Source organism: Manis pentadactyla, chromosome 4 (genome assembly GCF_030020395.1).
Source record: "Manis pentadactyla isolate mManPen7 chromosome 4, mManPen7.hap1, whole genome shotgun sequence".
In the NCBI taxonomy this organism is placed as follows: domain Eukaryota; kingdom Metazoa; phylum Chordata; class Mammalia; order Pholidota; family Manidae; genus Manis; species Manis pentadactyla.
This window is the reverse complement of record NC_080022.1, coordinates 7,582,828-7,608,083: the sequence shown is the minus strand read 5'-3', so window position 1 is coordinate 7,608,083 and position 25,256 is coordinate 7,582,828. Positions and strand designations below refer to the sequence as shown.

General features: G+C 38.9%; 1 protein-coding gene and 1 pseudogene across 2 annotated transcripts in view; one reads left to right on the top strand and one right to left on the bottom strand.

Moving 5' to 3' along the window:
• Nucleotides 1-25,256, bottom strand: part of PEX14 (peroxisomal biogenesis factor 14) — a 147,705-nt gene that overhangs the window by 119,903 nt on the left and 2,546 nt on the right. The gene's annotated exons all lie outside the window — the stretch shown is intronic.
• LOC130683302 (RWD domain-containing protein 4-like) lies at nt 3,625-5,838 on the top strand (annotated as a pseudogene).

The following is a 25,256-nucleotide window of genomic DNA, read 5'->3' as shown; positions in this document are numbered from 1 at the left end:
CTATAGACTATCTATTGTTAAAAGAACATATGGGATGTGAACAGTTCCCAGGAATGTGTTGTTTTAATATGTCTGATTTTTCTCAAACTATTCAAATTCAGTCAGACAATATCCATCATATTATTGATAAGTTTTCACAAATGCCTAGGGTGCCTAACTGGTTTTCTTGGTTTCACTGGATATGGCTGGTAATTGTAGGTCTGCTTTTGTTTTGCATCTGTATTCCTATTCTGTTAATGTGTGTACGCAATTTAATTAGTACTTTGTTAAAACCTATACATGCTTATGTTACTCTACAAGAAGTTATGTCATAGAAATAATCAATCTTCCCATGTTTTCTTCCGTCTGCTACTTCTATAGCTTTTCTTCTTCCTTCCTAATTACAGCCTTTTAGTAGAATTCTTGCCTCATATCAAAAATTACCAAGTATCATAATTCTTCCAAGTGGTAAAGATACCTCAAGACAAATGCTGGGCATAGAAGCCACAGGGCATAAATCTGCAAAGAAGTAAAAAGCTAACCTTTTCAAACATTATTGCTTCTCTCTCACTTACCAACTTTACATTTCCCTGTATGGCCCTGGAAGACAGCTGGTTAGCCAGAAATGGGTAAGATTCCTCAAGGGAGGAACAACCTAAGAAAGGCACAGTCGCAGGGGGGCCGTCAGGTGAGAAATTGGGGATCAACAGAGGTGAGGCTTAGAACCTCACCCCCCTGTTTTGAGAGAAATCTTCTGCATCCGTGGATGTTTTGTTGCCCTTGTCTAACTTGGATTAATACTTAGTCTATAGGCACAGACCTGATCATCTACATTTGCCCTCTTACAGCACTAAATTATGTTTTCTACCTTTATCTTGCATCTACCTACCACTTCAGCATTTTATTTAAAAAAAAAAATAAGAGAGAAACGTGGGATTCACATATAAATCAAGTATAAAAATCAAATGAATAATCATATCTGACTTGTTTATAGTTCATGATGCGTGATCAAGACCGAAAGTTTCTGTGATATGACTGCCCTTGCACTCTTCACAATGTAAGAACTTATTCACCATGTAAGAACTTGTTCACCATGTAAGAAATTGTTCATTATGCTTCAGAAGATTGGAGACTGCGGAGAATAAGGCTTGGGGTTGATTAATGATTGTGCATTGAGTCCCCTGTACAGAATTTTATTGTTGTTAACAACCATTTGGTCAATAAATATGAGAGGTGCCCTCTCAAAAAAAAAAATGGGCAGAGGAGCGGAACAGACAGTTCTCCAAAGAAGAAATTCAGATGGCCAACAGACACATGAAAAGATGCTCCACATCGCTAGTCATCAGAGAAATGCAAATTAAAACCACAATGAGATATCACCTCACACCAGTAAGCATCGCCACCATCCAAAAGACAAACAACAAATGTTGGCGAGGATGTGGAGAAAGGGGAACCCTCCTACACTGCTGGTGGGAATGTAAATTAGTTCAACCATTGTGGAAAGCAGTATGGAGGTTCTTCAAAAAGCTCAAAATAGAAATACCATTTGACCCAGGAATTCCACTCTTAGGAATTTACCCTAAGAATGCAGCATCCCCGTTTGAAAAAGACAGTTGCACCCCTATGTTTATCGCAGCACTATTTACAATAGCCAATAGATATGGAAGCGACCTAAGTGTCCATCAGTAGATGAATGGATAAAGAAGAGGTGGTACATATACACAATGGAATATTATTCAGCCATAAGAAGAAAACAAATCCTACCATTTCCAACAACATGGATGGAGCTAGAGGGTATTATGCTCAGTGAAATAAGCCAGGTGGAGAAAGACAAGTACCAAATGATTTCACTCATATGTGGAATATAAGAACAAAGAAAAACTGAAGGAACAAAACAGCAGCAGAATCACAGAACCCAAGAATGGACTAACAGTTACCAAAGGGAAAGGGAGTGGGGAGGATGGGTGGGAAGGGAAGGATAAGGGGGGGAAAGAAAGGGGGCATTACGATTAGCATGTATAGTGTGGGGGGGCACGGGGAGGGCTGTGCAACACAGAGAAGACAAGTAGTGAGTCTACAGCATCTTACTATGCTGATGGACAGTGACTGTAATGGGGATTGTCGGGGGGGACTTGGTGAAGGGGGGAGCCTAGTAAACATAATGTTCTGCATGTAATTGTAGATTAATGATAACAAACAAAAAAAAGAATACAGCAGCCCAGTTTGAAAAAGACAGATGCACCCCTATGTTTATCGCAGCACTATTTACAATAGCCAAGAAATGGAAGCAACCTAAGTGTCCATCAGTAGATGAATGGATAAAGAAGATGTGGTACATATACACAATGGAATACTATTCAGCCATAAGAAAAAAACAAATCCTACCATTTGCAACAACATGGATGGAGCTAGAGGGTATTATGCTCAGTGAAATAAGCCAGGCGGAGAAAGACAAGTACCAAATGATTTCACTCATATGTGGAGTATAAGGACAAAGAAAAACTGAAGGAACAAAACAGCAGCAGAATCACAGAACCCAAGAATGGACTAACGGTTACCAAAGGGAAAGGGACAGGGCAGGAGGGGTGCGAAGGGAGGGATAAGGGCAGGGAAAAAGAAAGGGGGCCTTAGGATTAGCATGTATAATGTGGGGGGGGCACGGGGAGGGCTGTGCAATACAGAGAAGACAAGTAGTGAGTCTACAGCATCTTACTATGCTGATGAACAGTGACTGTAATGGGGTTTGTGGGTGAGGGGGGCTTGGTGAAGAGGGGAATCTAGTAACCATAATGTTCTTCATGTAATTGTAGATTAATGATAATAAAATGAATTTTAAAAAAAGAACAAAGAGAAAACTGAAGGAACAAAACAGCAGCAGACTCACAGAACCCAAGAATGAACTAACAGTTACCAAAGGGAAAGGGACTGGGGAGGATGGGTGGGAAGGGAGGGATAAGGGGGGGAAAGAAAGGGGGCATTACGATTAGCATGTATAATGTGGGGGGGCATGGGGAGGGCTGTGCAACACAGAGAAGACAAGTAGTGACTCTACAGCATCTTACTATGCTGATGGACAGTGACTGTAATGGGGTTTGTGGGGGGGACTTGGTGAAGGGGGAGCCTAGTAAACATAATGTTCCTCATGTAATTTTAGATTAATGATACCAAAATAAAAATAAAAATAAAAATAAAGAAATTGTGACATTTGTGACAACATGGATGGACCTAAAGGGTATAATGTTAAGTGAAATAAGCCAGGTGGAGAAAGACAAATAGCACATGATTTCACTTACATGTGGAATCTAAAAACAAAACAAAACTGCAGCAGACTCAGAGACACTGAGAAATGACTGGTGTTTATCATGAGGGAGGGGTTGGGGAGAGCAAGTGGGGTAGTTGAGGGGGATAAACAGGCACAAAAAATATCAATCATAATATAAACTGGTCGCAAGGATGGAAGTGCAACATGGAGAATACAGCCAATGATTATATAACATCTTTCTATGTTGACAGTAACTACACTAGTTGGGGTGAGGATTTAATAACATGTGTAACTGTTGAATCACCGTGTTGTATACTTGAAGCTAATATAATATTGTGCATAAACTATGCTTAAATTTTAAAAATTTAATCAATTTAACATACATTGAATTATGTTGTATACCTGAAACTAATATAATGTTGCATGACAATTATATCTCAATTAAAAAATAATTAAAAGGAAACATGATCATAGTAAGGAGAGAAATGTAAAGTATAAAAAGAAAGTAGAACTCGGGGACACATGTGACTCCCTCTGCCTGGCGAAGGGAGTGCCTCCTGCAGCTGAGGGTGTGGAAGGGGGACGCCCAGGCCACTACTGTGGCTTTCTCTTTGTTGTTGTAAATACATTTGTCTGGGGGTGTCCCCCAAACTCCCAACTGGCGCTATGAGTGCCAATGAGGACCAAGACATGGAACTAGAGGCATTACCTTCAATTTATGAAGATGAAAGTTTTCAGTAATTAAGTCCAGTTTCACTTCAATATAGGATAGGTGAAAATGGTGATCCCAAAGCCTTAATATTTTCTGGACTGAAACATATCCCCAAATACCTCTGATTCCATCTATGAATGCTTTTTTTAACAATACCATACCATCAGCTGTAAAGCAGAGGATATCAGCCAAGTACAGGAAGCAGGGGAAGTTAACCCTGGGATCCCTATGACCTACATTGTTTGACTATGCCAAGGACAATAAGCAGCAGTTCATGGAGATCATCATCCCACTAATTCTGACAGCCAAGCTATATCATTTCCATTGAAACTCCTAATATAGCCCCATCAAGTAAGAAAAAAATACAGAAAAGAAAAAATTTGAAAAGCCCACAAATGTAAGCTGGCAGATAAAACAGATCACAAAGGAGAACTTCCTCAATGATAGAAATGAGTTGATGAGGTAAAGCATTTAAGCAAAACTGGCTCAAAAGATGATGAAAAGTGCTTGGAATTTGAGACAAAGGAAGAACATCCTTCGAAAAGTAAACTGGGTTCAAAATCTTTCATTACTCTCTTCTGCTACTGAGGTTGCTATTTATAAAACAGAATTTTTTAGTTACCAAAAAAATGTTTGAAGCTGAAAGTTTATGAAGAGATTTGATTGTATTATTTTCACAAACTTGCCTTAATAGAAGGAAAAAAATGTTACTATTTCATATACTTTATGAAGCACACTTTGTAAATGGACTAATCTGGGAAACAAATAATCAATGTTAATTTATATGATATTATTCTAGTGGATGTGATATTTTCTTAAAGGAATATGAAGCCCTTTTCAAACTCTTACTCCAGGGAAGAATATGGAGGATACTGAATGAACAATTATTCCACAGCATGATCCATATTAATAGGCTTCTTGTAATACAGTCTTCACCTTTTCTTTCCCTCAATTACTGAAGCATAAATTGCTTCAGAGAAATTTAAGTACTAGTATTTGGACTTCACAAATATTTTGTTTCTTTTTATTTTTCAAAGGTGAATTCTTTTTAATAAATGAGTATCTGTTTATACTTTTCTCTTGGTTTGGGTCACAATGTTTGGTCATGAGAGCTTTGAACAGTTACATGGAATACGAGAATATAAAGGCAAGTCTGCCAAATAAAATAGCACAGAAGCATTTGAACATAAGTGCTGGTTCCCATTTCTCTTGCTGCATATACCAGGATGGGAGTAAAAGATGCCTTAAAGTTTAAATTTTGTATTGCTGTGACAGGGTTTTAATAAATTCCTATTTATCTACTATTATATATTTTTAGTTTTTTGGTAACTGAGGTCTTCTAAATAGTTTAAAACCATATTTCAACCATAAAACTCTTAGAAGAAAACATAGGCACAACTCTCTTGAATATAAACATGAACAACGTCTTCATGAACATATCTCCCTGGGCAAGGGAAACAAAAGCAAAAATGAACAAGTGGGACTATATCAAACTAAAAAGCTTCTGTACAGCAAAGGACACCATCAGTAGAACAAAAAGGCATCCTACAGTATGGGAGAATATATTCATAAACGACAGATGGGATAAGGGATTGACATCCAAAATATACAGAGCTCACGCACCTCAACAAACAAAAAGCAAATAATCCAATTTAAAAATGGGCAGAGGATCTGAACGGACACTTCTTCAAAGAAGAAATTCAGATGGCCAACAGACACATGAAAAGATGCTCCACATCAGTAATCATCAGAGAAATGTAAATAAAAACCACAATGAGCTATCACCTCACAGCAGTTAGGATGGCCACAATCCAAAAGACAAACAACAAATGTTGGCGAGGATGCGGAGAAAAGGGAACCCTCCTATAGTGCTGGTGGGAATGTAAGCTAGTTCAACCATTGTGGAAAGCAGTATGTAGGTTTCTCAAACACTCAAAATAGAAATACCATTTGATCCAGGAATTCCACTCCTAGAAATTTACCCTAAGAATGCAGGAGCCCAGTTTCAAAAAGACATATGCACCCCTATGTTTATTGCACTATTTACAATAGCCAAGAAACGGAAGCAACCTAAGTGTCCATCAGTAGATGCATGGATAAAGAAGATGTGGTACATATGCACAATGGAATATTATTCAGCCATAAGAAGAAAACAAATCCTACCATTTGCAACAACATGGATGGAGCTAGAGGGTATTATGCTCAGTGAAATAAGCCAGGCGGAGAAAGACAAATATCAAATGATTTCACTTATCTGTGGAGTATAAGAACAAAGAAAAAATTGAAGGAACAAAACAGCAGCAGACACACAGAACCCAAGAATGGACTAACAATTACCAAAGGGAAAGGGACTGGGGAGGAAGGGTGGGAAGGGATGGATAAGGGGAATAACAGGCATTACGATTAGCAGACATAATGTGGGAGGGGGGTGGGCATGGGGAAGGCAGTATAGCAGAGAGAAGACAAGTAGTGACTCTATAGCATCTTAGTATGCTGATGGACAGTGACTGTAATGGGGTAGGTGGTGGGGACTTAATAATGGGGGGAATCCAGTAACCACAATTTTGCTCATGTAATTGTATATTAATATCAAAATTTTTTTTTAAAAGTTTTTAAAATACAAAAAGATCTTCCCAACAAAAAAGGGGAAGTGATTATGCAAGTAATCACAATATTGATAAATCAGAAATTTAACCTGAACCATAAGTATCTTAATAATTGCTTACACTTACTGAGCTCTTACCATGTGCCAGATTTTGTGCTAAGCACTTCACCTGTATTATTGCACTGAATATCAGATAACACAGTATCTCACAATAACTATGAATAGGTAATATTGCTCTCATTGAAAAGGTATCTCACCACAACCCTCCTTACCCCAGAATGAATCAGGAGACACGGGCCCACGCAAGAGATTTTATTATCTGAAAGAGAAAATGGCTGCCTCCAGAGAGAGGGAGCAGCAGCTGGTGGGTAAGGAAGCATGTTTTTAAGAAGTAGGGGTAGGGTGTGTTCTGCGTTGGTGATTGGATCTTAAGGGGTGGGGGTCTTAGCGTGCCAGAATTTGCCTTCACTCTTCATTTTACAGAGGCAGAAACAAAGATAAAGAGGGTTAGTTAACCCAAAATCACATGGCTGGCTAGTGTATCAGTTTCCTAGGGCTGGCATAACAAATTACGCAAATGAGATAAAAACAACTCAGATATTTTCTTTCACAGTTCAGGAGGCCAGAAATCCAAAAATTAAGACATTGGCATAGTTGTTTCCTTCTGGAGGCTCTGAAGGAGAATCCATTCCATGCCTCCCTCCTAGCTTCTTGTGGCTGCCTGCAACCCTTAATCCATTCTTTGGCCTGGCTTCCTTGCTCCAATCTTTTGCCTCCATGTTCACATGGTCTATCTCTTTGTCTTCTCTTTTTCTGTCTCTAAGGTCACTTGTCATTAGAACTAGGTCCCACCCTAATCCAGGATGACCTCATCTCAAAAACCTTACCTAAATTTTATCTGCAAATACTTACTTCCCATAAGTCTCACATTCTGAAGTTTTTGGTACACATATCATCGGGGGCCACAGTTCGACCCACTATCTTATTACTAAGGTAGTAAATGGTAGAAAGATTTAATACAATTTTTTTTTTACTTAAGAGCTCTGTGGGTAAAATTGTAACATTTCCAGAATATCTCACCTGGCTTAGTATATCTGCATATCAATAGGCGTTCAGAGGTGGAAAGAAATATGGCTTTAGTGCATTTGCATCATTCCTCAGGGGTGGAGAGAAGTTCATCTCCATATCAATGGATAATTACCTGGGCAGCCAAGGGCATGTCTGAACCTGAGAGGTTAAGGGGAGGGGGCTGGCTTGCTTGCTTGCTGGCTTCTTCCAGAGCACAGGAGAAAGACGGCCTGGAACTGCAGTTTGTGAGCAATAAATGGGTTTTAAATTTTATTTCTCCCTTTGACTGATTTTGGTTTTTAGAGGTAATTTTCCCCAGGATTTCCTCTCCCTGGACTTACAAGCTCCATCTCTTATCCATTATTCTATACTTCCCCTTTTACTAAGTCTTACATAGAGTAGATGCTCAACAAAAAGTTAATGGATAAACAAGAATTAAATAAATAAGATACTTGGGAAAAAAACAATAAAGCCATATTTCAACTCTTGTTTCAAGTATCTAAATGTATTTCTCAGCCCTTCTTTATAATAATAGACATAAAGGTAAAGGCAAATTCTGGCACACTAAGACCCCCCCACACCTTAAGACCCAATCACCACCAACCAGATGGTAGTCCACCCCTTACGATCCAATCACCAACAACTAGATGGTCACCCAACCCCTTAAGATCCAATCACCAATGCAGAACACACCCTACCCTACTCTTAAAAAATGCACTTCCTTACCCACCAGCTGCTCCCTCTCTCTGGAGGCAGCCATTTTCTCTTTCAGGTAATAAAATCTCTTGTGTGGGCCCGTGTCTCCTGAGTGGTTCTGGGTAAGGAGGGTCGTGGCGAGATACCCTTTCATTGGTGCCGTGACGACTCGGATGAGGTTCTCCATTGATTTTGCTCTTCCTCTGGGAACCTGAGCTGCTCTGGAAACCCTCACTGCCCGATCCTCTCCAAGGGCTCACTGTCCACTTCCTCGGTCACTTGTTTTCTCACCCAACACCGGCCTTCAATTTGGTGAGTCTCCCCTTCATGGTCGACTTAAATGTCCCTTTGGAACCTGGGAAGTGACCGTTGAGTGTCTGGCACCCCCAAGGGCTCCTCTGGGACAGGGGCACCCCAACCACGACTGTCAGAGTCACGGTTGATCCCCATAGTCGACCTTTCCTCGCCTTCCGCCTTTTCCCATGGTGAGAATCTCTACCCCTTGGGGTTTCATATCCTTCTCATCTAACAAACTCCTGGTACCAGGTATCAAACCTCCTGGGCGTTTTCACCTCAACTGCTCGGTTAGAGGTGGTGACAACCCCCTAACTGTGTCTGGTCTTCTCTGCTCAGGGACGCCTAAGCGACTTGTGAAGGGTCTCATTCTCACCATGGGATCTGGCCCCTCCGTTCCCGCAGATTCACCACTGGGGTGCTTACTCAATAATCTAAAGCCCCTCCACCTCACTCCAGACCTCAAACCTTTTAAGCTTATTCGCTACTGTAATGAGATCTGGCCACAATATTCCTTGGACAATCAGTCTGAATGGCCTCCCAATGGCTCTTTAGATCCTAAAATTCTCCGCGACTTATACAACTTCTGTGAGCACATGGGAAAATGGAAAAAGATCCCATATATCCAGGCTTTCTCCTACCTCTGAACCAAGCCTGCTCTCAGTCTCCCTTGCAATCCTAAACATCTTCTCGCTCTAAAAAACTTCACCCCACCACCCACCAATTCCCACCACGTCCTCTGACTTTGACCCTACCGATCTCAAACCCTTACAGCTCCCCCTCAACCACCAGTTCCTCTCCCGCCCCAACCTCCTTCTCTGCAAGATCAAAATCCCAACCCTCCCAGCTCTCCTAGTGCTGCTGCAGGAGCTGCAGCACCTCCTCCTCCTCCACAACCAGTTCCCCTTCCCTCACCGAGTCCCACGCCAAGCCCTCCAGTCACTCGCTCTCAAACCCAGATCCTAGCCCCGCTACGGGAAGTAACCAGTACAGAGGGTGTCATCCAGGTCCATGTCCCTTTCTCTCTCTCCTACCTATCTCAAACTGAGAAAAGATTAGGTTCTTTCACCTCCAACCCAGCTACTTACATAAAAGAGTTCCAGTATCTAACTCAGTCATATGATCTTACCTTTCATGACATTCACATGATCCTACCAACACACTTTTGCCCAAGGAGCATAGGCAAGTCTGGGAACAGGCTAGAACTCATGCCGATCAGGTTCACCAAACTACTCCAGCTCATCCAATTGGTGCTGAAGCAGATCCTGACCGAGACCCTAATTGGGACTATAATACGGCAGGGGGAGTCACCAGTCGAGATCAATTCATCATCTGCCTCATTGCGGGTTTCAGGAAGCCAGCCAATAAAGCCATTAGCTATGAAAAACTCTAAGAGGATAAAAATGAGAATCCCTCTATGTTCCTAGTCCGCCTCACCAAAGCTCTTATACAACATACAAACCAAGACCCTGAGACCCCAGATGGGAGATAATTATTAATGACCTACTTCTTCACCCAGAGTTTCCCTGACATTAAGGCTAAACTTAAACATCTGGAGAAGGGACCCTTAACTCCTCAGGCAGAAGTCCTGGCAGTGGCCTTCAAAGTATATAATGGAAGGGATGAAAAGGCCCGTAAACAAAAATATCAAATGCTGGCTAACGCCTTTCAACTTACCCCAACCACTGGTGCTCAGGTATCCTCACCTCCTAGGAAGCAGCCAGGAGGACCTCCTGGTCCAGGCTTCAAATGTGGTCAAACAGGTCACTGGGCTAGAGCCTGCCCAAATCCCCGGAAGCCCCCCTGGTCCATGCCCTAAGTGCCATCAGGAGGGACACTAGGCTGTTGACTGTCCTCGCACACCGAGAGGTGCCAGGCCACCCAGCTCTAACACTCCACACATAGACCTTCTGGGTCTGGCAACCGATGATTGAGGGGGCCCGGGACTCCCCCACCAGACTACTACCATCACTGTACAGGAGCCCAGGGTAACCAGTGTGGTAGCAGGTAGGCCCATCTCTTTCTTTTTGGATACCAGAGCCACCTACTCAGTCCTGAAGGAGTTTTGGGGACCTACCTCCCTGTCACAGTCCTCTATGGTCGGGGTAGAGGGCACATCTTATCAACCTTTATAAACTACCACGCTTCACTGCCTCTTTAAGGGCATCACTCTCTCTCATTCCTTTTTGGTGATTCCCCATTGTCCCATCCCCCTTATGGGAAGAGACCTTTTATCCAAGCTAGGGGCTCTTATCTCCTTTACCTGTGGCCACACCTCAACCCTGATTCGCCTTCAATCCCTTTTCTACTTGCTCTCCAAACCATTCCAGACCCACCTCCCTCCCCTCTTCCCTTACCCCTGTGCCAAGTAAACCCCACAGGCTAGGACACCTCTACCTCTTCTATCGCCACCTGCCCACATAACCATCAAACTCAAAGACCCTACCTCCTTCCCCTCACAATCTCAATACCCCTTCTACGAAAGGGCCTTTTGAGACCAGCCAATTCCCCTTACAACACCCTGATACTGGCTGTCAAAAAACCTAATGGCTCTTATAGGCTAGTTCAAGATTAAAGAATTATCAGTGCAGCTGTTATTCCAATCCATCCAGCAGTCACTAACTCCTATACTTTATTATCCACTATCCCCACCTCTTCTATTTACTTCTCCATCCTTGACCTAAAAAATGCATTCTTCGCGATTCTCCTCAATCCCAATGGGACCACTTACACCTTCAACTCCACAGACTACAAATCCTCCAGTAATCTACTCCACAACCCAAACAGGACCTCCTTACAGCTGCATAAGGCGGCATATGTGCCCTACTCCACGAACAGTGCTGCTTCTACACCAACAAATCTGGTCTTGTCTGGGATGGCGCAAAACACCTCCATGAACAAGCCTCCAAACTTCTAGAAAACTCCCCTAACAATCCGTCCCCTTACCCCTTCAATTGGCTCCTGCCCCTCCTAGCCCCAATTACCTTTATTATTATTATTCTCCTTTTCCTTCCCTGCTTCATTAACCTATTCCAAAAATTCATTCAAAATCAAATTTTGAAAATTTGTAACCATACTATCAACCAGTTACTCCCCCAGGGCTATCAAGGCCTTCTCACAAAGAATAACGAAACCAGCTAAATGACATCATGAATCATCTCAAGATGCTGCCCTTCCCCAACTCTATAGCAATGGCCTCACTAACCCCAGAATCTGTGTCCCCTTCCAGCAGGCAGGAGCTAGAGAATGAGATTCTACACCCAGTTCCCCAGAGGCCCAATTAAGAAATAAAAAGATGGGAATGAAGGCAAATTCTGGCACACTAAGACCCCCATCCCTTAAGATCCAATCACCACCAACCAGATGGTGGCCCACCCCTTAAGATCCAATCACCAACGCAGAACACACCCTACCCCAACTCCTTAAAAACACGCTTCCTCGCCCACAAGCTGCTGCTCTCTCTCTGGGGGCAGCCATTTTCTCTTTCAGATAATAAAATCTCTTGCGTGGGCCCGTGTCTCCTGAGTTGTTTTGGGGTAAGGAGGGTCGTGGCAAGATACCCTTTCAAAAGGTCTTTCAAATGCTGAATGGTAGTACATGCTTGATTATTTCTTTAAACATTGATAAGAGAAGCTATTAGTATAGTTTTACCAGGAAGTTATTGATGTGTATGTACAACTGACAGTGATTCTATATATGTTCCCCAGCTTTAAAAACACTTACAACTACTACTGCTGTGTGTGTCTGAAGGTAGATTGTCGGTTCAAGTTGTATCTGTGCAGTGTGGATCTGAGTTTTTAAAGAATAATTAACTTTTAAAGAAGTTTCCTTAGCATAAGAGCTGTTTGAGGTGTATCCTTGGGTTTTTACTGGGTTAACACTGGCTTCAGTTAAATCATTTCAATTATAAAGTAAATTAAGGTGAAGCTTAATCTCATATTCAAAAGCTGAATTACATTTTACTTCTTGACTTAATATGATAGAGACATTAAAATCTAGGACCACTGGAATATACCAGCTTTTGATTTGGGATTGTAAGTGTAGTTTGTTGTGTTGGTTTGTTTGTATAAAAAAAATTGCTACATCTGCTAGTGGAAAATATTGTGTTTTGATCTTATGATTCTGAAATTATTCAGGCTTATTGTGATTAATAGATCACAAAAAATAATGCTGGTTAAATGACAATGAACTGTTTTTACTCTTTTCATATCAAATATACAAATATTGGAGGATGTTGGTGGCAGTGGTGCCTCTTACTACCTTATGTAAAACACTTGAACATTCTCATCAATACTACCATCATCTGTTTTGTACTCCCAGTATATTTTCTCAAAGTCTGTTTACTTAAAATCATATGGAATGACATAATAAGCAATAAGATCTGACTCACTCACTCACACACACACACACACACACACACACACACACAAGAAAGTATAACTACAGAGATGAAAAATATAATGTCGGAAAAATTTCACTGAATAGTAATGACACAATACTGCAAAGAAAAAGGTAAGTGCACTTGAAGACATAGCAACAGAAACCGAAGGACAGAATGAAGAACAGAGGGCAGGGGGGAAAGACCAAAGAGAAGAAAAGTACTTGAAGAAATAATGGCTGAAACCTTCCAAGTTTGATGAAAACTATAAACTCAGATTCAAGATGCTTAACAAACCCCAAGCAGAGCAAACACAAAAGCCTCATAATCCAGTTGCTAAAAACCCATGGAAAAGGGAAACTCTTTATAAGTAGCTAGAGAAAAAGACACCTCACCTACAAATAATTTCAAGATTAAGAATGACTTCATGCTTCTGATCAGAAACCATGCAAGCCAAAAAATACAATGGAATAGTGTCTTTAAAATGCCCACGGGGGGATTAAAAAAACTGTCAACCTAGAATTCTATATTCAATAAAAATAATCTTTTTAAATGAATGCAAAATAAAGACTTAAAAAAAACTGGAAGGATTTGTCAACAGTATACTTGTAAAACAAGAAATGTTAAAAGAAATCCATTAAGCAAAAGAAAAGCAATACCAAATGGAAATTTGGTCCCACTAATGAATGCCAGAAATGGTAAATATGGTGATAAACAGAAAGATATTTTAAATATATTTTTATTTTAAAAAGATAACTTAAAAGGTACTGTGCATTTTATGACATGTAGAAGTAAAATCTGTAACACTAATAGTAGAGTGGAGGAGAGGGGACATAGAAACATTCTGCTGTTAGGTTCTTACATTATAGGTGAATTGGTAAAATAGCATTTGAAAGCAGGCTATGAAAACTTAAAATAACGTGGTAAGTCTTACACAAATAAATAACAATAGTACAATAATAAAAAGTAGAGGTACAGCTAAAACAACAATAGAGATAAAATGAAATCTTAAAAAAAAAGTCAATCCAAAAGAAGACAATAGGAACAAAGAGCAGATGAAAAAAACTGCAAGATAGTCAACTTAAACCCAACCATATTTATATTTCCCTCAAGTGTAAATAAAATACTCCAATTAAAAGGCACAGATTGTCAGACTGGGTTGGGGGAAAAGCAAGAACTAGCTGTATGCTGTCTACAGGAAACTCACTTTAAACAAGACACACATAGGTAAAAAGCCATAGAATGGATAATGATATACCATGCAAACACTAATCATAAGAAAGCTGCACTGGCAATATTAATCTCAGACAACTTCAAAATACTACCAATACTACCAAAACTTCAGGTACTACCAATGAAAGACAGGGACATTTCAAAAATAAAGGAGCCAATCAAGAAGACATAATAATGTTGAACAAGTATGCACACTGAGATTCAAAAATGAAGTAAATTGGTTGGGGGCTGGGGGGGTGGGGAAAATAGGTGAAGGGGAAAACAAATTAGTGAGAATGTTTGATATTTTGATCTGGGTGATAGTTACATGAGTGTATACAGATCTCAAAATTTATTAAGCTGGACAATAAGATTTGTGAATTTTATTGTATGTACCTCAATTTTAAAAAATGAAGGAAATCTGACCAAATTAAAAAGATATATAGGCAAACCCACAATTACAGTTGGAGATCTTAATAACCATCTTCCCTAATCAAAACATCAGCAAGGATACAGGAAACCTAAGTAACACTCTCAACCAACATGGCTTAATTGACATTTGTAGAACACTCCAGTCAAGAACAGAATATACATTATTTTCAAGTTCATAAAGAAAATTCACCAAGTTAGACCATAAGACAAATCTCAAATTTAGAAGATTTTAAATCATGCAGAATATGTTCTCTGACTACAACAGGATTAAGTAAATATCAATAACAGAGAAAAATCTGGGAAAAGCCCAAATGCTTGGAAATTAAACAACAGACTTCTAAATAATCTATAGGCAAAGAAGAAATCACAGGGGAAATTAGAAAATATTCTGAACTGAATGAAAATGAAAACTACATATCTAAATCTCTGGAATGCAACTAAAGCATTGCTTAGATAGAAATACGAAATTTTAAGTACTATACTGACTTTAGTAAAGCAGCTAGAAAATAAGAGCAAATGAAACCCATTGTAAACAGAAAGAAATAAATGAAAAAAGTATGAATAAAATCAATAAAAGCTGTTTTTGAAGAGTATTAAGACTGATAAAACTCTAGCTGGACCAATCAATAGAAAAGGAGAAAAGACACTAAATTCCAGTATCAGGAATGAAAAAGGGGGAATCACTGCACATTCTGTAGATAAAAATAATAAGGGAATATGAAAAACTTTAAAACAACAAATTTGACAACTGAAACAAGACAAATTTCCTGTGAAACAACATACCAAAACTGACCCTAGAAAAAAACAGGAATGTTTAATAGCCTTTTATCTATCTTACATAACTAAATAGTACAAAACAATGTTAAAATGTTTAATTAAGAAAGAAATTAACTATTTAATTTAAAATTTAAAAGAAAACTATAGGTCCAGGTAGCCTAACTGGTGAATTCTACTAAACATTTAAGGAAAACTAATGCCAATCTTATGCAAACTACTTCAGAAAATAGAAGAAAAGGTAAAAATCCCCAATTCATTCTATGAGGCCAGCATTATGAGCAAAACTAGACAAGGATTACATCCACAGCACACAAAACTACAAATTATCCCTCTTAAACAAAATCATAACAATCCTAACAAAACATTGACAAACCAATTCCAGCAATATAGAAAATGGATAATACATCACGACCAAGTGGAATTTATCCTACAATGCAAGACTGATTTAACATCTGAAAAAACAAACCAATATAAATCACCATAATTTTAACACAATAAATTTAACAGAATAAAGACAGAAAACAAAAAGAATCAATTCAACAGACAGCAAAAAGAGCACGGACAACATCAAAACACACAATTCTTTTTAAACTCAAAAATTAGAGTTGAATAAGTTGAATCTCCACTTGATAAAGGGCACCTTCAAAAAAAAAACTATAGTTAACAACACATTTAAATGTGAAAGACTGAATGCACTTCCCCTAAGATCAGGAATAAGGCAAGAATGTCTACTTTCAAAATCCCTCTTAATATTATACTAGATGTCCTAGACAGAGCAATAAAACAAGAAAAACAAAGGGCATATAAACTGGAAAGCAAGAAGTAAAGCTGTCTTTATTTGCAAATAGTACACTCATCTATGCAGAACTCATAAAGATTCTACAAAAAAGTTATTAGAATTATAATTGATTTTTAACAAGGTTGCAGATACAAGACCAACATAGAAACTCAATTTTATTTCTACATACTAGCATTGAACAATTTAAAATGAAATTAAAAAATAAAATCCATTAAGTACAATAGCATGCAAAAAAAACATGAAATATTTAGAAATTTAACAGAATATGTACATAAAACATACACTTAAAACTACAAAACACTAGTACTGAGAAAAACCAAAGATGACCTAAATGGAGACACATACCATGCTAATGAATTAGAAGATCAGTATTGTTAAAATGTAAATTCTTCCAAAATTAATCTATAGATTCCACACAATCCCAATAAAAACACTAGCAAGCTTTTTTGTAAAAATTGATAAACTGATTCTAAAATCAATATAGAGATGCAATGGACCAAAGCTAAAACAATTTTGAAAAAGAATAAAGTCAGAGACTTTACACTGATTTCAAGATTTACTATAAAGCTACACCAATCAAGTATTTTATTTGCACTAGGACAGACATAAATGAAACTAAATAAAATCCAGAAACTGACTTATGGATATACAAATTTTTTTTTTTTTTTACAAAAGTGACAAGATAATTCAATGGAGAAAGGGTAATCAATTCAACAAATGATGTTGGGGCAACTAATATTCACGTGAGGGGTGAAAAAAGAACCCTCAGCCTTTAACAATAAACTCATAAAAAGATGCCTACCACCATTAGTTATTACTGAAATGCAAATTAAACAGCAATGAAATACCACTACACACTCACTAGAGTGGCTAAAATTAAAAAGATGGACAATACCAAGTGTTGGTATGGATGTGGGGCAACTGGAATATTCAAACACTGCTGGTGGGAATGAAAATAATACAACTTCAAAACATCTAGGTAATTTATTATAAAACTAAACATATTTACCATATGGCCCAGCAATTCCACTCATTGTATTTACCAAGAAAAATGAAATGTGTCTTCACAAACACTTATACATGTATATTTATAGCATACCCGAACTAGAAGTAATCATGTAAGGAAGGAACCGACTCTAAGGTGACTCCCATGACCTCCACCTCCTGCTATTCATGTCTTCTCATTATTCCCTTGAGTGTGGACAAGACCTATGACTTGCTTCCGGCCAACAGCGTATGGCAAAAATGACAGGATGCATGTCATTACATATATGTAGTTACCACATGTAGAACTGTAATGCCCATTTTGCTAAGAAACTCTCCCTTGCCAGCTTTGAGAAAGCGAGTGACCATGATGTAAAGACCCACATGGCAAGACGCTGAGGGTGGCCTCTGGCTAAGAGCCAGTAACAAACAGGTCTTCAGTCTGCAGTCCACAAGTTAATTAAATGCTACCAACAAACACGAGCTAGGAAGCAGATCCCTCGAAGTCAACACTCAGATGAGATCACAGCCCCAGCAGAAATGACTGCTGCCTTGTGAGACTCAGCTAAATTTCATTCAGACTTACAGAAACTGTGAGATAATAAATGTGTGTTTGGAGCTGCTGTTTGTGATAATGCTGTTATGCAGAATAGATAATTAACATAATCTAAATGTTCATCAACTATTGTACAGATCAACAAACTAGTATATCTATACAGTGGAATACTACATACTGACAAAAATGAATTATTGAAACACAATATAAATTTCACAAATATTATTCTGAACAAAAGAAGTGACAACAAAAAATACATACATACATAATGTATTCATATGCAATTCTAGGAAAGACAAATACAATCTATAGTGACAGAGAGCACTTCAAATTTCCTAAGGCCAAAGGCTAACACTTACTGGGAAGCAGCATGAGGGAACATTTAGGGATACAGAATTGCTTTGATCTTGACTGTGATGGTGGTTACACAGCTACAAACTGAATACAACACACCTATTAGAATCCCACAGTAAAGCCTTAGGCCATAACTTCACTCAGAAAGTTATTAAATTTTAGGATGGGGCAAACTTTAGGGGCCTGGATGGTGATGGGAAGGATACAAGGGGAGCTTCTGAGGTCCTGGTAATGTTTGATTTCTTGATCTACTACTGGTTACACAAGTGTGTTCATTCTGTGAAAATTTACCAAGCTGGACACGTAATTTGTGTGCTTTCTAGGTATATTTTAAACTTCAGTAAAAAGTTTTATGAAAAATTTAAAAACTAGGGAATCATTCTAGATGAAAGCATACTAAAGAGACAAATCAATGCAACCTATTTCTTGACTAGATCCTGATTTTTTTAAATTGGAAAAATCTGAATGCAGGCTGCATTATTAAACAATATTTTATCAATATTAAATTTCTTCTGTGATACTAGTATTATGGTTGCAAAGAAAAATAATTCTTGTGAGAGATGATAAGGCGAAGTATTCTGGGATGAAATACCATGATGTCTAACTATCAAATCATCCAAAAAAATACATACATACATACGTGTGTGTATGTGTATATGTGTGTGTGTATAAACATAAAAAGCAAGTTCAGGAAAATGTGAACAGTATATCTTGGTGAAGTTTTTATGGGAGTTTCATAGGATTCTCTGCATTACTCTTTTTAGTCTGTTTTTTGTTTTTTGTTTTCAATTTTTTATTAAGATATTATTGATATACTCTTATGAAGGTTTCACATGAAAAAAACAATGTGGTTACTACATTACCTATATTATCAAGTCCTTACCCATACCCCATTGCAGTCACTATCCATCAGTGTAGTAAGATGCCACAGATTCACTATTTGCCTTCTCTGTGCTACTGTATTCCCTGTGATCCCTCACACCATGTGTACTAAACATAACACCTCTCAATCCCCATCTCCCTCCCTCCCGACCTGCCCTCCCACACCCCTCCCCTTTGGTAACCGCTAGTCCCTTTTTGGAGTCTGTGAGTCTGCTACTGTTTTGTTCCTTCAGTTTTGCTTCATTGTTATACTCCACAAATGAGGGAAATCATTTGGTACTTGTCTTTCTCCGCCTGGCTTATTTCACTGAGCATAATATTCTCCAGCTCCATCCATGTTGTTGCAAATGGTAGGATTTGTTTCTTTCTTAGGGCTGAGTAGTATTCCATTGTGTATATGTACCACCTCTTCTTTATCCATTCATCTACTGATGGACACTTAGGTTGCTTCCATATCTACTGGCTATTATAAATAGTGCTGCGATAAACACAGGGGTGCCTATGTCTTTTTTTAATCTGAGAAGTTGTATTCTTTGGGTAAATTCCTAGGAGTGGGACTCCTGGGTCAACTGGCATTTCTCTTTTTAGTTTTATGAGGAACACCCATATATTTTTCCACAATGGTTGAACTAGTTTACATTCCCACCAGCAGTGTAGGAGGGTTCCCCTTTCTCTGCATCCTCCCCAGCATTTGTTGTTCTTAGTCTTTTCGATGCTGGCTATCCTAACTGGTGTGACATGATATCTCATTGTGGTTTTTATTTGCATTTCCCTGATGATTAGTGATGTGGAGCATCTTTTCATGTGTCTGTTGGCCATCTGAATTTCTTATTTCGAGAATGTCTATTCATATCCCCTACCCATTTTTTAATCGGGTTATTTGCTTTTTGGGTGTTGAGGCGTGTGAGTTCTTTATATATTTTGGATGTTAACCCTTTTTGGATATGTCATTTACAAATATATTCTCCCATAATGTAGAATGCCTTTTTGTTCTCTTGATGGTGTCCTTTGTTGTACAGAAGCTTTTTAGTTTGTTGTAGTCCCATGTGTTCATTTTTGCTTTTGTTTCCCTTGCTTGAGGAGATGCGTTCAGGAAGAAGTCGCTCATGTTTATATTCAGGAGATTTTTGCCTATGTTGTTTTCTAAGAGTTTTATGGTTTCATAACTTATATTCAGGTCTTTGATCCATTTGGAGTTTACTTTTGTGTATGGGGTTAAACAATAATCCAGTTTCATTCTGTTCCATGTAGTTGTCCCATTTTGCCAACACCAGTTGTTGAAGAGACTGTCATTTCCCCATTGTATGTCCATTGCTCCTTTATCGTATATTAATTGACCACATATGCTTGGGTTTATATATGGGCTCAATAGTCTGTTCCATTGGTCTATGCTTCTCTTCTTGTGCCAGTACCAAAGTGTCTAGATTACTGTGGCTTTGTAGTATAGCTTGAATTTGGGGAGCATAATCCCCCCAGCTTTATTCTTCCTTCTCAGGATTGCTTTGGCTATTCGGGGTCTTTTGTGGTTCCATATGAATTTTAGAATGATTTGCTCTAGTTCACTGAAGAATGCTGTAGGTATTTTGATAGGAATTGCATTGAAATCTGTAGATTGCTTTAGGCAGGATGGCCATTTCGACAATATTAATTCTTCCTATCCATGAGCACGGGATATGTTTCCATTTATTGGTATCTTCTTTAATTTCTCTCATGAGTGTCTTGCAGTTTTCAGAGTATAGGTCTTTCACTTCCTTGGTTAGGTTTATTCATAGGTATTTTATTCTTTTTGATGCAATTGTAAATGGAATTGTTTTTCCTGATTTCTCTTTCTGTTAGTTCATCATTAGTGTACAGGAATGCAACAGATTTCTGTGTATTAATTTTGTGTCCCACAACTTTGCTGAATTCAGATATTAGATCTAGTAGTTTTGGAGTGGATTCCTTAGGGTTTTTATGTACAGTATCACGTAATCTGCAAACAGTAACAGTTTACCTTCTTCCTTGCCAATCTGGATGCCTTTTATTCCTTTGTGTTGTCTGATTGCTGTGGCCAGGACCTCCAGAACTATGCTGAATAAAAGTGGGGAGAGTGGGCATCTTTGTCTTGTTCCCAATCTTAAAGGAAAAGCTTTCAGCTTCTTGCCGTTAAGTATAATGTTAGCTGTAGGCTTATCATATATGGCCTTTATTATGTTGATGTACTTGCCATCTATACCTATTTTGTTGAGAGTTTTTATCATGAATGGATGTTGAATTTTGTCAAATGCTTTTTCAGCATCTATGGAGATGATCGTTTGGTTTTTGTCCTTTTTGTTGATGTGGTGGATTATGTTTATGGATTTTCTAATGTTATACCATCCTTGCATCCCTGGAATAAATTCTACTTGATCAGGATGGATGATATTTTTTATATATTTTTAATTTGGCTTGCTATTATTTTGTTGAGTATTTTTGCATCTATGTTCATCAGGGATATTGGTCTGTAATTTTCTTTTTTTGTGGTGTCTTTGCCTGGTTTTGGTATTAGAGTAATGCTGGCCTCATAGAATGAGTTTGGGAGTGTTCCCTCTTCTACTTTTTGGAAAACTTTAAGGAGGATGGGTATTAGGTCTTCACTAAATGTTTGATAAAATTCAGCAGTGAAGCCATCTGGTCCAGTTTTGTTCCTAGGTAGGTTTTTGATTACCAATTCAATTTTGTGGCTGGTAATTAGTCTGTTCAGATTCTCTGTTTCTTTCTGGGGCAGCCTTGGAAAGTTGTATTTTTCTAGAAAGTTGTCCATTTCTTCTAGGTTATCCAGTTTGTTAGCATATTTTCACCATTAGCAATAATTCAACAACTAAAAATGTTCCATGTGCACTTGAGAATAATGTATATTCTGCTGCTTTTGGGTGTAGAGTTCTGTAGATGTCTGTTAGGTCCATCTATTCTAATGTGTTCTTCAGTGTCTCTGTCTCCTTACTTATTGTCTGTCTGGTTGATCTGTCCTTTGGAGTGAGTGGAGTGTTGAAGTCTTCTAGAATGAATGCATTGCATTCTATTTCCCCTTTTAATTCTGTTAGTATTTGTTTCACATATGTAGGTGCTCCTGTGTCGGGTGCATAAATATTTATAATGGTTATATCTTCTTGTTGGATTGACCCCTTTATCATTATGTAATATCCTTCTTTGTCTCTTGTGACTTTCTTTGTTTTGAAGTCTATTTTGTCTGATACAAGTACTGCAACTCCTGCTTTTTTCTCCCTATTAGTTGCATGAAATATCTTTTTCCATCCCTTCACTTTCAGTCTGTACATGTCTTTGGATTTAAAGTGAGTCTCTTGTAGGCAGCATATAGATGGGTCTTGTTTTGTTACCCATTCAGTGACTCTATGTCTTTTGATTGGTGCATTCAAACCATTTATATCTAGGGTGATTATTGATAGGTATGTACCGATTGCCACTGCAGGCTTTAGATTCGTGGTTACCAAAGGTTCAAGGTTAACTTCCTTACTATCTAACAGTCTAACTTAACTCACTTGGTATGCTATTACAAACACAATCTAAATGTTCTTTTTTTCTCCTCCTTTTTCTTCCTCCTCCATTCTTTATAATATTAGGTATCATGTTCGGTACTCTTTTGTCTATCCCTTGATTGACTTTGGGGGTAGTTTATTTAATTTTGCATTTGCTTAGTAATTAACAATTCTACTTTCTGTACTGTGGTTTTATTACCTCTGGTGACAGCTATTAAGCCTTTGGAACATTTCCACCTATAGTAGTCCCTCCAAAATACACTGTAGAGATGGTTTGTGGGAGGTAAATTCAGCTTTTGCTTATCTGGAAATTGTTTAATCCCTCCTTCAAATTTAAATGATAACCTTGCCAGATAAGTACTCTTGGTTCAAGGCCCTTCTGCTTCATTGCATTAAATACATCATGCCACTCCCTTCTGGCCTGTAAGGTTTCTGCTGAGAAGTCTGATGACAGCCTGACGGGCTTTCCTTTGAATGTATGTGATCCTATTCCTCTCTCTGGCTCCTTTTAATAGTCTTTCCTTATCCTTGATCTTTGTAATTTTAATTATTATATGTCTTGGTGTTGTCTTCCTTGGGTCCGTTGTGTTGGGAGATCTGTGCACCTCCATGGCCTGAAAGACTATCTCCTTCCCCAGATTGGGAAAGTTTTCAGCAACTACCTCCTCAAAGACACTTTCTATCCCTTTTCCTCTCTCTTCTTTTTCTGGTACTCCTATAATGTGAATATTGTTCCATTTGGATTGGTCACATAGTTCTCTCAATATTCTTTCATTCTTAGAGATCCTTTTTTCTCTCTGTGCCTCAGCTTCTTTGTATTCCTCTTCTCTAATTTCTATTTCATTTTTATCTCCTCCACCATATCCAATCTGCTTTTAAAACCTTCCATTGTATATTTCATTTCTGATACTGTGTTCCATAATGATTGGATCTCCAACTGGAATTCATTCCTGAGTTCTTGAATATATTTCTGTACCTCCATGAGCATGTTTATGATTTTTATGTTTAGATATCTTTCAGGAAGATTCATGAGGTCGATTTCATTTGACTCTTTCTCTGGTGTATTCATAATTTTGCTTTGAACCAGGTTCCTTTGACATTATTTGTAAATGGTGCCCTCTAGTACCCAGAAGCTCTACTCTCTGGAGCTGCTCAGCCCCTGGAGCAATGTCGGGGTCATGGGGGAGCAGTGTTGGTGCCTGAGGGGAGGAAAGAGCTGTTTCCTGCTTTCCAGCTGCTATGCCTGTCTCCAATGCCAGAACCAGTGGGCCGAGCACACAGGTATAAGCCTCTATGCTTTGAGTTTGTAGCTGCTGTAGCCAGGGCTTCCCTCTGGCTGGCCTAACGCCAAGGTAGGGTTTGCTGGTTTGTAAGCCAGGTGGGGCTGGCTGGGAGGAAGGCCCAGCAGGCTGTGTGTATCACGGAGGGGGGCCTTGGAGCTGCGTAGCCAGCCAGGGGGCTGGAGCGCCTGAAGATCATTAAAGTTCCCAACCTGCTAGGCAGAGTGCACCCAGACAATTTTGTCTACCTGTCCTTTCTTCTGAGCAGTAAGCTCTGTGTAATCCTTGCCCCTTTAGCAGCCCTCCTGCTATTGGGAAATCTCTCAGACTGCCCACTTTTCTTTTGTCCCAGAGCAACTGGGTATGGATTCCTATTTTCTACAAGTGGCTGGAATCTCCGTCTCTCCAGGTATTCTGCCTGTCTTAGCTTTCCAATCCCTCTAATCACAAGAGCACCATTAAATGTAGGTTTGTGCTCCCAGAGCAAATCTCCAGAGCTAGGTGTTCAGCAGTCCCAGCCCTCCACTCCCTCCTTGCTCCATTTCTCTTCCTCCCACCAGTGAGCTGGGGTGAGGGAAGGGCTTGGGTCCTGCCAGACCACAGCTTTGGTATGTTACCCTGTTCCGTGAAGTTTATTCTTTTCTCCAGGTGTATGCAGTCTGGCACAGCCCTCTTTCCTGTTGCTCTTTAAGGATTAGTTGTATTAATTATATTTTCATATTATATGTGGTTTTAGGAGGAAGCCTCTGTCTCACCTCTCATGCTGCCATCTTTAATCCAATCTTTTTCAAAGAAAGATTCTGTATTATTCTTTCAACTTTTCTATAGGTTGGTAATTTTTCAAAATAAATGTTGAGGAGCAAAGTATCTTGTTTGAACTACTGTAATTTAAGAGTTCAGTAGACTTCCAAAACTGCAGGTAGAGACTTGAAGGAACTAATACTCACTGGGCACTTAGTATGCACCAGATGCTCTTCACATCTGTGATTTCAGTCAACCCTCAGAGCAACCCTCTAGGGTAACTATTATTACTCCCACTTTACAGAGGGCTACACTGAGCTTCAGAGGGGGAGACTAACAAGTCCAACAGTGACTGAGTGCTGGAATTCAAACCAAAGTGTGTCAGAATACAAGGGAATGCTCTTCCACTCCATAGTGTATTCACTGCACTCTTTTTCCTTCCCCGCTCCTGTGTTTTATCAATCCGAAATTTACTATACCCAGTGAACCTGAGCAGATTTGAAATTTATGTTCTATAATAATATTCAATAACCATTAAACAGTCTGACTGAACCATGCCTCTGATCTTCACTGAAGACAGAAAGGCTGGTAGAAAGTATAAAAATAGGGATAACATTTCCCATTCCCATTGGCCAAAACATGTATAGACTAGAAGGGACTTTGATAACAGATTAACCATGGAGAACAGAATAATGTGGGGATAACAGACCAAGGATTTGAAGCAACAAAT